The 15,435-nt window shown below is 54.6% G+C and overlaps 1 long non-coding RNA gene across 1 annotated transcript; it reads left to right on the forward strand.

The window, feature by feature from the left end:
* The first annotated feature begins 1,702 nt into the window (after positions 1–1,702).
* LOC114816411 lies at positions 1,703–6,396 on the forward strand. The gene is made up of 2 exons (XR_003764184.1): positions 1,703–1,825; positions 4,166–6,396. It is a non-coding gene; the product is annotated as an uncharacterized LOC114816411 (long non-coding RNA).
* Positions 6,397–15,435: the final 9,039 nt, after the last annotated feature.

Genomic DNA, 15,435 nt, shown 5'->3' on the forward strand with positions numbered 1-15,435 from the left:
GGGTCGCGTCCTCCCGCGGTCCTGGAACGCCCTCCCTCCTCACCTCCGCCAAACCGATTCTCTTTCCCTCTTCAAAACCTTACTTAAAAATCACCTCCTCCAAGAGGCGTTCCCAGACTGAGCTCCTCGTCCCCCTCTACTCCCTCTGCCATCCCCCCTTTACCTCTCCGCAGCTAAAGCCTCATTTTCCCCTTTTCCCTCCGCTCCTCCACCTCTCCCTTCCCATCCCCACAGCACCGTACTCGTCCGCTCGACTGTATATATTTTCGTTACCCTATTTATTTTGTTAATGAATTGTACATCGCCTCGATTCTATTTAGTTGCCATCGGTTTTTACGAGATGTTCTTCCCCTTGACGCTGTTTAGTGCCATCGTTCTCGTCTGTCCGTCTCCCCCGATTAGACCGTAAGCCCGTCAAACGGCAGGGACCGTCTCTATCTGTTGCCGACTTGTTCATCCCAAGCGCTTAGTACAGTGCTCTGCACATAGTAAGCGCTCAATAAATACTATTGAATGAATGAATACCCTAATACTTAGTATGGGGCTTGGCACGTAGTAAACACTTAACAAATATCACAATTATTGTCATCAGACGGGGCAGCCTAATGGGGAGAGCCAGAGAAGGAGGAGATAGAGGAGGAGGAGAAAAGGTAGAGGGAGAAGCAGAAAGGAGAGGAGGAGGGAGAGTAGTCAAGAAAAAAAGAGGAGGGAAAAGACACCAGGGAAAGAGGACGGAGAGGGTTTGAAAGGAAGTGCCTAATGAATCCCACCTTAGACCTTTCTTGGGGCAGGACAGAACATACAAAAACAAGGTAGTCCTACCTAATGAGAAACATAAGAATAATCGGGGTATTTGTTAAACACTGCACTAAGCGTTGGGATTGATACAAGATCATCAGGCCAGACATAGTCCCTGTCCCACAGGGGCTCACAGGCTAAGGTGGAGGTATTGAATCTTCATCTTGCAGATGAGGAAACTGAGGCCCCGAGAAGTTAAGTATCTAGCTGAAGGTCCCTCAGCAGTCAAGCAGGAGAGTCAGGATTAGAACCCCGGGCCTTTGACTCCCATGGTTGCTCGCTTTCCACTAGGTCACGCTGCTTCCAGTCGTCTTAGCTCTGCCTCGTTACTAATATTAATGTCTGCCTCCCCCTCTAGATCGTTGTGGGCAGGGAATGTGCGAGGTTTTTGTTGCTTAGAACAGTGCTTTGCACACGGTAGGTGCTCAATAAATACGAATAATAATAATCCTAACGACGAACTTACAATATCGAAGGGGGAAGACAGACAGTAATAGAAATGTACCCACCCGGGAGTCGATGACCTTCTCCATCCCTAATCCTGCCCTAATCCCAGGAGCCTCGGTTCCAGGTTGCTTAGGACTTGATTGATTAACTGATGGATCGATCGATCCTGCCTCTCTTTCAGCACCTGAGTCCGGCCGACCCCACCCTCCTCGGCCTTAATTCTCTCTCTGCGTCTCTGAATGTCTCTGGCGGGGTTTCTCGGCGGGTCTGTGTCGTTCGCCCCCACCCCACGCGACCTGGGTACCACGTGCGGATGGAGAGGGAAGCCCGTTGCCATGGCGACGGAGGACCGAGTCCTGCCCGGCCCTGGCCTCTCATTGGCTGGGCCGGCTCCCGCCTCCCCCGCCCACCCGAGCGGGGATGGGGGGAGGGGGCAGCTGGGTGGCATCGCCCATCACCATCCCTCCCCCCTCCCCTTCTTTCCTCCTCCCCATCCCCCTTCCCCCCATCGGTCCGGGGGTCGCGGGGGGGCGAGGCCGCATTTCTCCGGGACCCAACTAGCCGGGGCGCGTGGCTCGAGGTGGGTACATGGCGGGCATCTGGGGGTCCTGGAGCAGGGTGGGGGTCCTCGAGGGTCTCCCGGGGCCGGGGCTGGGATTCGCTCTGCTACAGTTCCCCCGGTCCAGAAGCGGGACTGGGTGGGGGGGCCTCAACTCCCACCGGGACCCCGGCATCTCGGCCCCTCTGGGTGGTGGCTGGAGGAGAGGAGGGTCTCTCCCGAGCGCTCAGTACAGTGCTCTGCACACAGTGAGGGCTCAATAAATAATAATAATATCATATGGTATTTGGTAAGCGCTTACAACGTGCCAAGCACAGTTCTAAGCTCAGGGGTGGATACTAGGTCATCAGGTTGCCCCACGTGGGGCTCACAGTCTTCATCCCCATTTTACAGATGAGGAAACTGAGGCCCAGAGAAGGCAAAGCGACTCGCCCAAGGTCACGCAGCAGACGAGTGGCGGAGCCGGGATTAGAACCCAGGTCCTCTGACTCCCAAGCCCAGGCTCTTTCCACTAAGCCACACTGACCGACTGACTGAAGGTCCCCGGCCGGTCTCCCGGCTTCCTCCGGGACCCTCGAACTCGGGGCTTTTCTGGGAGACGATTTCCCCACCTTTCGACCAAACTCATTCATTCATTCGATTGTATTTACTAAGCCCTCACTGTGTGCAAAGCACTCTGCTAAGCCCTTGGGAAAGTACAATACAGCAACTCCTGCTTCTGCCCAAAGGGAGGCTGGAGTAACCCCAGTAGGAATCTGGCTATCGGGATCAGGTGGGTGCTGGGTGCGGGGGGGACTGACAAGTCAATTTAGCGGGAATTATTAAAGCCCCTCTTGTGTACCGAGCTCTGTACTGAATGCCTACTGTGTTCAGAGCCCTTTATTGAGTGCTTACTATGTGCAGAGCCCTGTACTGAGTTCCTACTGTGTCCAGAGCCCTGTACTAAATGCCTCCTGTATACAGAGCCCTGTATTGAGTGCCTCCCATGTGCCGAGCTCTATACCAGGCGCTTAGCTCCCCCCAAAAGGCAGCGAGTGAGTTCCCTGGGGAATGAGCATGAACACCCCCCGGACTTGTTGCAGGACTTCAGGAGAAGCCTTTTCTCCAGCCTCAGTTTATCTGTCTGTTAAATGGGAGCAGGGAGGACGGCTGCCACGGTCTGCAAAGGGCTTCGAGGTGTGGGGTGGCAAAAAGCCCTGTTAGAGGCTGAGCCGGGCGAGGCTTCGATCAATCAGTTGGTTAAAAGGGGAAGTTATCTGGGCTTTGGCCAAGCAGGATCCCAGCTGGGGGCTTTTAGTATTATTTAGGGTATTTGTTAAGTGCTTACTATATGCCCGGCACTGTATTAAGTACTGGGGGGTAGAGACAAGCTTATAATAATAAGGGTATATGTTAAGCACTAGCAGGCCGATTCTCTTTCCCTCTTCAAAACCCTACTTAAAAATCACCTCCTCCAAGAGGCGTTCCCAGACCGAGCTCCTCGTCCCCCTCTACTCCCTCTGCCATCCCCCCTTTACCTCTCCGCAGCTAAAGCCTCATTTTCCCCTTTTCCCTCTGCTCCTCCACCTCTCCCTTCCCATCCCCACAGCACTGTACTCGTCCGCTCGACTGTATATATTTTCGTTACCCTATTTATTTTGTTAATGAATTGTACATCGCCTCGATTCTATTTAGTTGCCATCGGTTTTTACGAGATGTTCTTCCCCTCGACGCTGTTTAGTGCCATTGTTCTCGTCTGTCCGTCTCCCCCGATCAGACCGTAAGCCCGTCAAACGGCAGGGACCGTCTCTATCTGTTGCCGACTTGTTCATCCCAAGCGCTTAGTACAGTGCTCTGCACATAGTAAGCGCTCAATAAATACTATTGAATGAATGAATGAATGAATGAATACTAAGTGCTGGGATGGTTACAAACAAATCAGGTCGGTCAGAGTCCCATGGGGCTCACAGTCTTAATCCCCATTTTACGGATGGGGTAACTGAGGCACGGAGAAGCAATAATGATAATTATGGCATTTGTTAAGCGCTTAGTACGAGCCAAGCACTGTTCTGAGCACCGGGATAGATACGAGGTAATCGGGTTGTCCCACATGGGGCTCACAGTCTTAATCCCCATTTTCCAGAAGAGGTGACTAAGAGACGGAGAAGTTAAGTGGCTTGCCCGAGGCAGAAAGCAGACAAGTGGCGGAGCCGGGATCAGAACCCATGACCTTCTGACTCCCAAGCACGTGCTCTCTCCCTGCTGAGCATGCTCTGAGGTCCTCAGCTGCGAGGCCCAGCAGGGCAGCCGGAGCGGGGTGCGACGGAGGAGTCGGCGGCCGCCGGCCCTCACTGACCTGTGCTTTTCCCTCACGCTGTGCAGCGGCGGCCACCATGCCCCACTTCCTGGACTGGTTCGTGCCCGTCTACCTCGTGATCTCCATCCTCATCCTGGCAGGCTTCGGCGCTTGCATCTACTACTTCGAGCCCGGCCTGCAGGACGCCCACAAGTGGCGGACCGAAAGGCCCCTCGTGGACCGGGACATCCGGAAAACGCTCATGATCCGGGACAATCTGGCCTTCGGCATCCCCGAAGTCTGAGGGGCGCACGGTGGGGGTGGGCAGAGCCCCGGGCACCACTTGCTCCGCTCTGCCCCGTGTCGCCAGTGGCCGGCGGTGGGGAGAGGACGGGGGAGTCACCAGGCCTCCCTCCTTGCCATCCTCACCCACCCTCCATTTTTCTCTGCCTCCAGGGCATCTGCGCTCTCCAGAACCCCTGCCAGCTGTGTGCCAAATCTGCTCTCGCCCAGCCTCCCTGGGAGCCTTCCCAACTGGGGGGTGCATGCCCAGCCTCCCCAGCTCATGTCTGACCTCCTCAGCCTCTGCCTGTCCCCCACACCCACCAGCAGTCATTCACTCCATTTATTAGTGGGGCAAGCAGACTGACGGACCCGTGGACCCCAGGGAACTTCCACCGGGCAAGGCTCTGCGGTTGTTCCTTTGGTCTAGTGTGTGGTCCCAGAAATCTTATAGCTCCCGCAGGCCTTGGGGACAATCTTGCCGGCCCAATCACACCCCACGCCCACGATCCCCTCCCCAGACACCGGAACCCCCAAATGGGTGGGGGGAGAGGCTCTGGGGGAGCCAGTCTCACTTCTTTTGGGAGAAAGGCTGGCCCAGATGAGCTGACGGCCCCTTCCCCTCCACCATCCCAAGCCCCCATCCCTCCTCACCGTGCCCCCCATGGCACTCACTGAGTGAGGTGCCTAGCACTCCTGATTCCCCGGGGCACCTGTGCAGGGGAAGGGGGGGTGAATACTACCATTCCACTAATTCCCCCCTCAGTAAACTGTGCATCGAGCCACCTCCCAATCAGACCCCTTGCTTGCCCGCTTCGGCCCCCGCCTCCGCTCACTCGGACGTATTCCTGTCCGCCCCCTCCTCCCGGCTCTGCCCCCAGAGAGATCGTGGGGAGGAAATCCATCCCCGCCCTAACCACGACCAAGCCCGGGGCTTCGGGGACAAACAGCCAAGTACCAGAAAACAGCTCCAGATCCAGGGCCAGCAGTGGGAAGGCCCAGGCTAGAGGCAGTTTTGTCACAGTAGGAAGGGGACTCACGGTGCTGTGGGGCCCCCGGGGTGGAAATGACATCTCTGTTCCCTACATCGCTGACCTCGGTGCTTCCAGACCAAGCCCTGTCCCTCAGCCTGCACCAGAATATTCGGGACAAAAGATGGGAGCTATGCCGAGGGAGTGAAAGGCAAGGCCTGGCATAGCCTTACTTGGGCATGGGTGTACAGCCTGGACGGGGGGCCAGGTGCTCTGCTCTCTGCCAGTGCCAATGTCGCCCTCCCCCCCCCCCGCCCATGGACCACCCCTTGCTGCTAAAACTGTTCCGATGGGAAGGGGGATTTGGAGGGAGAAAGGGGGAAGGGAAGAGGAAAATTGTCACAGAGGGAGCATATAGATAGACCCTCTCTTCTCACTTTGAGGGTTGGTGGCTGCTATGGGCACAGACCCAGTTGTCCCCAGTTCTGCCCCTCGTGGCACTTGGCCCTTCCCCAAACCCCTGCCCAGTCAAGACCCTTCAGAGGGCGCCGTATCCCCCAAGTCAGGGTGCGGGGGTCTCCGTGATCAGGGGACCCCAAAGGACAGACCAAGGGGGTCTCAACCCCTGCCCCTCTTCACCCCTTCCCTCTCATCTGCAAAATGGCTCTAGCAGTCCTTGTCGGTGTCTGCACATCCCTGCAGGGCGTGGGTGGGTGTAGGGTGGGCAGACACTTTAGAGGCTGCTTTTTAGGGCTCAGCAGGACCTCACTTTGTTCTGCTCGGGCTCTAAGTGCCAAGGCCACCCCTCTTCCCGCCTCATCATCCCCTCTTCCCACCCCGTCACCTTTTACCGCCACCCCTCACCCCCACGAGAGCTAAAGACCAAGTCCAATTCCCAGTCCGACTAATCTGAGCCTCGTTGCCTGGTTTGAGCCATGGGGGCCCCCCACCCAGCAATTCTGGGGGTGCCTCACCCAGACTGCCCCTCCTCCTGCTAAATTTCACTTTTGTCAAGAGGCCTAAGCATCTTTATGCAAATATATGTGCAAACTGACTATCTCAAATGCTTTTCCCCAGTGTTCGTTTTCCTCGATCTCTCCGCTTTGAGCAGCGAGGGCAGTTGTACCAGTGAAAGACCACACAGGTCTGAGGATCACGCACCAGGAAATTGGGGGCGGGACGCTGCTCTGCTGGGTCATCGGAATCAAACAACCCATCGAGCGATCATATTTACCGAGCGTTTACCGTGCGTATTGCATTGTACTAAGCACTTGGGAGAGTACAAACGAATCGCCTTCTAGTCTGATGATTGGAGGAGCCGAGCGGTGAATAGAATGGGTGGTGTGGAGAAGAGAGGCGTGGGAAGAATTTGGGACTCCCAACAGGGCATATCTAACTTGACTGGGAATTCCTCAGAAAGGGAATTAGCGATCTATAACCAGACGATCACTGGGAACCCATCTGAGCAAGGGTTGTGGAGAAAGAAGCAGCCTGACGTCGTGAACAGAGCTCGGGCCTGGGAGTCAGAAGGACCTGGATCCCAGCTCTGCCACTTGTCAGCTGTGTGACTGTGGGCAAGTCACTTAACTTCTCTGGGCCTCAGTTACCTCCTCTGTAAAAGGGGATTAACTGTGAGCCTCAGGTGAGACAACCGGATTACCCTGTATCTCCCCCAGTACTTAGAACATTGCTCTGCACATAGTAAGCGCTTAAATACCAACATTATTATTCTAATTCTGGCTCCACCACTTGTCTACTGGGTGACCTTGGGCAAGTCATTTAATTTCTCTGTGCCTCAGTTCCCTCATCTGCAAAATGGGGATTAAGCCCGTGAGCCCTGTATGAGACATGGACTGTGTCCAACCTAATTAACTTGTATCTATTCCTGATATGGATGACATGGTCTCTTACCCTTCTACTGGTCCTTCGTGATTGGGTTTGTAAAATCTGGAATCTGAACTCTATTACCAAATAAAACCGAATGCCCTTGCCCCAAACTCTGACTTAAATAGCCCACCCAGCAAATAAAATACTCTCTTTTGATCTGGAAGGGACTCCAACTTTTACTCAGTAAAACTGGATTCATTTATGCAGACTTTTTTTTTTTGTATTTCTAAAGTCCTTACTCTGTGCTAGGCACTGAACTAAGCGCTGGGGTAAATACAAGCTAATCAGGTTGGACACAGTCCGTGTCCCACATGGGGCTCACAATCTTAATCCCCGCTTTACAGATGAGGGAACTGAGGCACAGAAAAGTTGAGGGACCTGCCCAAGGTCATACAGCAGGCATGTGGCAGAGCTGGGATTAGAACCCAGGTCCTTCGACTCCCAGTCCCTGCTCTTTCCAGTAGGCTGTGCTGCTCCTCATGCTTAACAAGTACCACAATTTATGATAACAGTGATGACACTGAGGCCCATAACTGGGTAAATGCGGTCATTTTGCCCCCAGCCGCCTCAGGATGGTCCTGGGGGCCTCGGAGAATCCCAAGAGGCTGCAGCCTTGGATCCCTCTTATTCGGAGTTCAGGCTGGTGAGAACGGGGCGATTGGCAAGATGGGTCCCGGATGCTGCGCGTCTCGTGAGATCATCATCATCGTCAGTGGTATTTATTGAGCGCTTGCTGTGTGACGAGCACTATGCTAAACACTTTGGAAAGTCCAACAGAGTCGGTAGACATGTTTCATTCATTCATTCAATAGTATTTATTGAGCGATTACTGTGTGCAGAGTACTGTATTAAGCGCTTGGAAAATACAATTCAGTAATAAAAGAGACAATCCCTGCCTACTACGAGTTGGAAGTCTAGAGGAGGAGAGGGACATTAATATGGATGAACAATTTATAATATACGTATAATACATAATATTCATATATAGTATGTGTTTATACATGAATATGTCGTATGTATATATGTATATTATCTATATATTTATAACTTATGGGCCGAAGAGGCTTCTGGGGCCTTGCATGTCTCCCGACGTGGCAGCAACCGAGCCATCGAGGCCCTGCGGCCTGGCCATCAGGGAGAACCCAGGCGTCTCCGGGCGTCTTGGGCCGAGGCCCGGCAGGAGAGGGCGGAGGGGCAGCGGGGGCGACGTGCCTGATGAGGCACGGGCCCGGGCGCAGGAATGGCTGCAATGTCAGGATTCCTTTGTCCGCCCCTGACGCTCTGGACCTGGGAGGGGAAGCCAGGACCCCCGCCACCTCTCCCCGGGGCAGGACAGGGTGGGGAAGCGGCGTAGCCAGGGTCGGGGCACCGAGCATCGGAGCGGCCCTGGGTGGTCGTGCCCAGGGGCCCGGGACGAAGACCGGGGGCGGCTGGGTTGGGGAAGGGAGCGGGGGAAGGGGAGCAGTTCATAGCCCAGCAAAGGGCTGGCAGAGCTTCTAGTGGCTTAGTGGAAAGAGCCTGGGCCTGGGGGTCAAAAGGACCTGAGTTCTAATTCCGACTCTGCTCTGTGACCTTGGGCAAGTCACTTCACTAGGCCTCAGTTACCTCATCTATAAAATGGAGATTAAGAGTTTGAGCCCTATATGGGACAGGGACTGTGACCAACCCGATTATATTGTCTCTACCCCAGCACTCAGTACAGTGCCTGTTAAGTCAGCGCTTAACAAATACCACAAGTATTATCAGGAGGTTTGGCTATCTCTGGTGATACCTGCGGCTATTCAGGCTGGGGACTCAATCAACTGGGGGAAAGAAAATACGGTGATTTTCAAAACAGCCACCCCATTTCCACCCAGCATCAGTCTGCCAGACTAGCATTATTAACCCGCGTCGATGCATCCGGGCAGAGGCCGTCAAGCTACATTACTGAAGATGCTTTCCTGGTTGCAGGGAGAGGGGAAGGGCAAGCTCTCTGTCTTTGAAGATCTCACTGCTTCATGGAGGAACAGCCGAATGCTCAAAAAGCCCAAGGGATAAGAGCCGAGCTAGGTGTAAAAGCTATTTAAGAGCAAAAAGGATCAAAATCAAATCGGAGCAGCAGGTGTGATGAAATCTTCCTCCAGCCAGGTGAGGTGATGGAGGAGAACGCCGTGTCTCGGCGCCTGGTCGAGGCTGGTAGTCGGTGGAGTTGGGCTATTCGTCAAGCACTTACTATGGGCTAAGTGCGGAGGGTAAGTATACTAAAATCAGATCAGACACAGTCCCTGTCCCATGCGGGGCTCACAGAGAGAGAGGGAGGACAGTGATTTGATCCCCATTTTACAAATGAGGATAATGAAGCAGAGAGGAGTTGCAACACAGCCAAATTGCACGACAGCCAATTTAAACCCAGATTAAACCCAGGTCTAAAGCGCATCTGGTCTGACGTCCCAGGGCAACATGACCGGGCAGGTTGGGAGGACCCCTACTCGGGAATCAATCAATCAATCATATTTATTGAGCGCTTACTGTGTGCAGAGCACAGTACTAAGTCCTTGGGAGAGGACAATATAACAGAGTTGGTGGCCACGTTCCCTACCCACAACGAGTTTACATTCTCGAAGGGGAGGCAGACATTAATATGAAGAAATAAATGAACGCGTATGTACTTAAGTGCTGTGGGCTGAGGGAGGGGGTGAATAAAGGATGCAAATCTAAGCGCAAGGGTGACGCAGAAGGGAAAGGGAGACGAGAAAATGAGGGTTTAGTCAGGGAAGGCTTCTTGGAGGAGGTGTGCCTTCAATAAGGCTTTGAAGGTGGGACTATGCCCTGGGTTTGGCAGAGTCCATCTACCCAATTTTGGGAAATTGTAATAACAATAATGATACAATAACAATAATTATTATTATGGTACTTGTTAAGCACTTACATTATACTAAGCACTGTTCTAAGCGCTCGGTTAGATACAAGTTAATCAGGATGGACACAGTCCTTGTCCCACATGGGGCTCACAGTCTCAATCTCCATTTTACAGATGAGATTGCTGAGGCCCAGAGAAGTTAGCCGACTTGTCCGAAGTCACACAGCAGACCTTGGTAGAGAAGGGGGCTGGGTAGCTCACCAGCTCGGAGACCCAGGGCAGAGGCTGCAGGGGCAGTGAGGGTTCTCAAGAAAGTTTCTGTCTATGGAGTCTCACCTTGGGACCTTTACCACCCGGGGCCGGCTTCCGCTAGAAAGCCTGAGATCCTTCGGTTGCTGGTTCCAAACTGGAGTCCTCTCAGAGGAGCGGGAATCTCCCGGCCCATTGCTCCAGGGAGCGGTGTGGGGCGGTGGGGAGGTGTCGGCCCCCAGGACTGGCTGCCAGGGAGGCCACTGCTGAACTCTCCCTGGTCAGCTGGGCCTTGTTTTTGTCTGCAAGCCGGGACGCCCTGATGAGTACTGTCATTCACTCCCTGCCCACTCCTTCTGCCGGATGCCAGCTGCCTTGTGGCCGGCCCCGGCCCCCTCCCTTCCTTGCTCCCTACTCGGCGGGGACAACTTTACTGGGGGAGCAGAGGCACGGGGAAAGGAGAGTAGACAGAGCAAGGGTGAGGCAATTAGGAGGGGGCACGGCCAGGGCCGCTGCCCGAAACAACAGGAGAGACCGGGGGGTCTCCCTGCCGGCCACCCAGGGAGCCAGATGCAGTGGAGTCTGCAGGGACCCCGGCCTCCGGGAGGCCAGAAAAGCAACATCTCCCGGGTCCCGTCCACCATTTCTCCTCCGTCCACCCTCTGCTCCGGAATCAACGCTCCTTGGGAGAAAGGTAAGTCCTGTCTTCCCCTGGAGTTGCCGAATATCAGGGCGCGGAGGGGTTGGGGAAGTGGATGGGTGGGTGGGTAGGATGTGATGCAGAGTTCAGTCTTGTGACGAGGCCCTTAACTGGAACTCAGGAGTTCCCGATTCTTCCCAGCGTTGAGGGGATGGCGCAGACCTGGCTCTGGCCGCCTCCGGCCTCGTGGCCCTTGAGTGGAGCCCAGGGGCTCCTGATTCTTCTCCTTGTGAAGGATGCAAAAAAAACCCCACCCACCCTGCCCTCTCCATGAGTCTGATATCTGTCCCACTTCCCGGTGCCCAGTGGGGCAGACTCATCCAAAGGTTAGGGTTTAAATCTGGAATATTTTAGAGGAGCAGGAAGGAGGATGGAGGGAAGTTAGGAGGTGTGTGTATGTTTTGCAGGACCGCGTATGGGTCTTGGTGGTGAGGACTTAGGTAGGCGGGGTGGGCCGGAGATGGGGATGAGTCCCCTCGTCCAGCCAATTTCTCCAAACTTGCTGATCCCTTGACAGACACCCGCCCCCCACTCCACGACTGATAGGGGGCTGGGGGGACCCGATGGCGCTCCCTTGCTGGCCCGAGGCAGCTCCGCACCATGGGATGGCAGGATCAGGAGTAAGTCGTATTTACTGAGCGCTTACTGTGTGCAGAACACTGTACTAAGGGCTTGGGAGAGTAAAATATAATCGTAAGTTAGCCCACAACTAACTTACTGTCTAGAGGGGGAGACGGGTATTAATATAAATAAAATGACAGATATGGACATACGTGCTGTGGGGCTGAGGGTGGTGAATAAAGGGAGTAAGTCAGGGTTTCAGAAGGGAGTGAGAGAAGAGGAAAGGAGGGCTTAGTCAGGGAAGGTCTCTTGGAGGAGATGGGCCTTCAATAAGGCTTTGAAACGAGGGAGAGTCATGGTCGGGTTTGAGGAGGGAGGGCGGTCCAGGCCAGAGGCAGGACGTGGGCGAGTGATCTGCTTCAAGACGGAGGAGATTGAAGTACAATGAGAAGGTTAGCATTAGAGGAGTGATGCGGGCTGGGTTGTAGTAGGAAAGTAGCGAGGTGAAGTAGGAGGGGCCAAGGGGATGATGGAGTGCTCTAAAGCCAACGGTGAGAAGTCTGTCCCTTCCCCCTGCCACTGACCGTCAATCAGTCAGTCGATCAACCCATGGAATGTACAGAGCCCTTACTGAGCGCAAGACAGTCATTCTCTTTTGAACGAGTGGAATCACCCTGCTTGGGGAGGGAGCGATGGAATTTCTCCAGTCCACCCCGACGGACCCCCAGGGAGTGCCCAAGGTTGCCCAGGTTGGGCTTCTCCCTGCTGGGCGTTGGCAGGTCAGAGAGAAGTTACAAAGTGCACATCCCCCAGGGGCAGGGTGATGGCTAACTCTGCCCAGGGCCCCGTGTTGGACGATCCATCGATCGTTAGGGAGAAGTAGGGGCACGCTATAACACCTCCTTTTGTCCATCCCCGGCTTCCACACCCCCGTTTCTGCTGCCTTTCCCCAGGGAGAGCCCGAGGGCCCGTGATGGACCGAAACTTCGCCCCTCCTACGCCGGGGATCCGCCGATGGGCTGCCACCCCAGGCCCCAGCCGCCTGCCGGGCCTCGCCTCTAGGAACATTTCGGGGGTCGCCCCACGGGGCCTGGGACTCCGGAAGTCCGGCTGCCTGGACCCCTCCCCAGGGCGTACCCTGACAAGGACAAGCCCCCGCTCCTTGGCCTCCGGAGAGATGAGTGGGACCGGCGCCCCTCACCCCAGGCCGGCCAATAGCCCCGGGCCCGATCCAGTCCCCCGGAAACTCAGCTCCATCTCCTTCAGGCTCTGCCGGAGTGGCCGGGAGCTTCCCCCTGGCCCTCTGGGTGCCTGGAAGAGCGCCCTGCCAGGCCCTCAAGAGGAGGAAACTCGGCAAGGCGAGGAGGGTCCGGGCCCAGAACCCTTTACCGACCAAGGTCCAGCTTGCGGGGGGCCCACCGGCTGCCCAGAGAGGATGACCTGGGCCAGGCCCAAGGGGGTCCCTGCGATAGAGAAGGCCCCAGTGTCTTCCCACCTGGCCCTGGCTTTCCAGGTCTGCTTGACGCCTCGCCCCCGAAGCCCGCCTCTGCCCCACACCTCAGCCGGGGACGGGTGCCGGGAGCCCTTGAGCCCTGGAGCCCGGGGAGCGGTGGGTCCCGTCCCCGCCGACCTGCCCGTCCCAGATCCCTCACGGGGCCGACTGTCCCCGCTGAATCCCGAGAAGGCTGGCCTAACCCGCGGTCTCCCCTCGACGGACCTCGCCCCGAGGGACCCGTCCCTGGAGCTGGAGGGTAAATCCCAAGAGCGTGGTGGAGGTGGGGGGCAACGGGTGGGGCTGTGCAAGTTAAAGGGAGCTCAGCTGGTGAAGGTGGAGCGGTGGCGGCGCAAGGTCAGTCGGCCAGTGGAATTTACTGAGCATCTTCTTTGTGCAGAGCACTGGCACAGTGGGTAGGGCATGGCCCAGGGAGTCAGAAGGTCATGGATTCTAATCCCAGCTCGGCAGCTTGTCTGCTGTGTGTCCTTGGACAAGTCACTTCACTTCTCTGGGCCTCAGTTACCTCTTCTGTAAAATGGGGATTGAAACCGTGAGTCCCCCGTGGGACAGGGACGGTGTCCAACCTGTTTTCTTGTATCCACTCCCGGCACATAGTGAGCGCTAAACAAAGACCATAATAATAATAATTATTATTGCTAAGCACTTGATGGGAGAAACATTGCAGGCAGGGAGCACCGTCGCCCTTCCCCCCCCCGTTGAATGTCAGGGGAGCAAGGGGCTGCAAGAAGGAGGATGGGACTAGCCCGCTGTGGTGACCAGGGTGATGCTCAGCACCCCTTTATGCCACACCACACCCAGGCAGGCTTCCTCCATCTCCCGGGACTTGGAGATATCTGTGCCTCCCTCATTATTTCACATGCCCTCAACATTCCAGGGCCTGACCTCAGGAGCTTCACCCCCACATCACTGTTCTGCTCCCCTCACCCCCCCACCACTGAGGCATATTCCAAGCCCCTGTAGACAAAATTTCACCTTTGAGTGGGATTTCTTGAGCACCTAAACAGTTCAGAGCACTGTACCAAGTGTTTGGGAGCGTACCCCTTAAACACAAGGACGTTACAATCATTCATTCAATAGTATTTATTGAGCGCTTACTATGTGCAGAGCACTGTACTAAGCGCTTGGGATGAACAAGTCGGCAACAGATAGAGACGGTCCCTGCCGTTTGACGGGCTCACGGTCTAATCAATCGAATGTGAGTGATCTGAATATTTCATTGATGGTGGTAATTGAGGTCAAAGGGTATTTGAGGGGCCTGGATTATTCGGGTTGTGTGAGGAGAGAGACCTAACCACTGGGCTGAGTTCAACAGTATTTCAATATTCAATATTTAATAGTATTTATTGAGTGCTTACTATGTGCAGAGCACTGTACTAAGCGCTTGGAATGTACAAATCAGTAACAGATAGAGACAGTCCCCGCCCTTTGACGGGCTTACGGTCTAATCGGGGGAGGTGGACAGACAAGGACAATGGCAATAAATAGAATCAAGGGGATGAACATCTCATTAAAACAATAGCAAATACGTAGAATCAAGGAGATGTACATCTCATTAACAAAATAAATAGGGTAATGACAAAATAAATAGGGTAATGGTAATAGTTCTAATGCTGAAGTTTATTTACAGTGTTAATCACGAGAGTGACATTAGTCTGGAGCACCCTCACACCGTACTGAGGGTTCTGAGAAGCAGCTTGACCTAGTGGAGACAGCCCAGGACTGGATGTCAAGAGAGCTGGGTTCTAATCCCAGCTCTGCCACAGGTCTGCTCTGTGACCTTGAGCAAATCACTTCACTTCTCTGGGCCTCGGTTACCTCAATTGTAAAAATGGGGATTAAGAATTGGAGCTCCATGTGGGACAGGCACTGTGTCCGACCTGATGGGCTTGTAGCTACTCCGGTGCTTAACAAAGTGCTCGGCACATAGTAAGCGCTTAACAAGTACTATTATTATTATTATTATTATTATTATTCTGGCTCTACCGCCTGCCAGCTGCATTCACCCCGGGCCAATCAGTTAATATATCCGTGCCTCAGTTTCCTCAATTGTAAAGGGAACGATTAAGTACCCATTCTCCTTTTCCTTAGACGGTGAGCCGAAAATGGGACAGGGATTGCGTGAGCTGAGTGAACTGTATCTACCTCAGTGCTTAACCTAGTGCTTGTCACATTATAGAAACTTCAAAATACCTTATCGTTAGCCAGCGGCAGTTTCGCCTCAGCTTCCTTGGCTGGGAAGGGGACAGCATGGTGTAGTGGATAGAGCATGAGTCTGAGAGTCAGAGGGTCACGGGTTCTAATCCTGTGACCTCGGGCAAATCACTTCACTTCTCTGGGCCTCAGTTCCCTCA

Source organism: Ornithorhynchus anatinus, chromosome 14, assembly GCF_004115215.2.
Source record: "Ornithorhynchus anatinus isolate Pmale09 chromosome 14, mOrnAna1.pri.v4, whole genome shotgun sequence".
In the NCBI taxonomy this organism is placed as follows: Eukaryota; Metazoa; Chordata; class Mammalia; order Monotremata; family Ornithorhynchidae; genus Ornithorhynchus; species Ornithorhynchus anatinus.